Raw genomic sequence first — 1,404 nt, 5'->3', positions numbered from 1 at the left:
CAGAGAGGGAGATGGGCTCTGTGCTGGTGGCTGGGGGTGGGGGTTGGGGGTGGGCCTGAGTGGTTATTTGATGATGCATGGAGGGGATTGTAATCATTGGAATGAGACGAAGTGTGATAGGATGAGTGTAGAGCTGATGTTCTCCCATGTAAACCTCACAATAAAAACTTAAGATAATCACTTACTATCATCTGTCATTTTATTGTAATACTTGACCTTTTTTTCTCAAGCTGCTCTTTTAAATTTTCTATTCAGTACTTTTACTTCATCATTTCTTCCAATTGCTTTAGATCGTCTAGTCCCAAGGGCAGTGTCAGCATCTCTTCTGATATCCACTTTGATCTTTTCTTTCTTTCCTGTCTTTTTAATGACCTTTGCTTTCTTCCTATATGATTTTCTTAATGTCATTCCACAAACTCTTCTGGTCTTCAGTCATTAGTATCTGATGTATCAAATCTGTTCTTGAGATGGTCTCAAAATTCAGGTGGCATATATTTGTTATTATTGTTAAGTGCTCTTGAGTTGGCTCTGACCCTTAGCAACCCTGTGTAGAGTTTCCAAGGAACAGCTGGTGAGCTTGAACCACTGACATTGTGGTTCAAACCCACTTTGCATTCCCATGCATTAACGCACCGTGCCACACTGAGACTCCATGGCATATATACTCAAGGTCATATTTTTACTCTCATGGACTTGTTTTAATTTTCTTCAGCTTCAGCATGAACTTGAATACGAGCAATTGACAGTCTGTTCCACAGTTGGCCCCTGATCCTGTTTTGGCTGGTGATATTGAGCTTCTCCATTATCGCTTCCCACAGATGTCGTCAGTTGGGTTCCTGTGAATCGCATCTGATGAAGTCCCCCGTGTATAGTTGCTTTTTATGTTGTAGAAAAATGGTAGTTGCAATGAATACACCATTTTTCTTGCAAAATTCCTTCATGCTATCTCAAGCATCATTTCTCCAGCATTGATACAATGTAAGCAGCAATATGTTCAAACACCATAATTGTGATGATAGTGCAGGGCCAGGCAGTGTTTCACTTTGTTGTGCATACGGTTGCTATGAGTTGGAACTTTCTCAATAGCATCAAGCAGCAACATCATCTTTCATACTCCTAGGTCCAATTATTACAGAGAAAAAAGTAAAAGTAAGATAGCTTCCCCGTTCATATTTTTCTATTTTCTTTCTATCCTGCCTCCCTTCAAAAAGATTTGAAGCAGAAGCAATCAGTGATCTTTAGGTGTGTTGCATCTATAGAATCCTAAAATAGTTCTTTCAGGCAAAGGACTTGGGACAATCTATGGTATCTATATCTTTCAAGAAATAGGGGTTTCAAAATGTTAAATGATTTAAATATAGAATTGGAAGGAATAAGGCAGGGATTCTGATCTAGACCTTCCAA

Source organism: Chrysochloris asiatica, unplaced genomic scaffold (assembly GCF_000296735.1).
Source record: "Chrysochloris asiatica unplaced genomic scaffold, ChrAsi1.0 scaffold00287, whole genome shotgun sequence".
Classification (NCBI taxonomy): domain Eukaryota; kingdom Metazoa; phylum Chordata; class Mammalia; order Afrosoricida; family Chrysochloridae; genus Chrysochloris; species Chrysochloris asiatica.
This window is presented reverse-complemented; position numbering follows the sequence as displayed.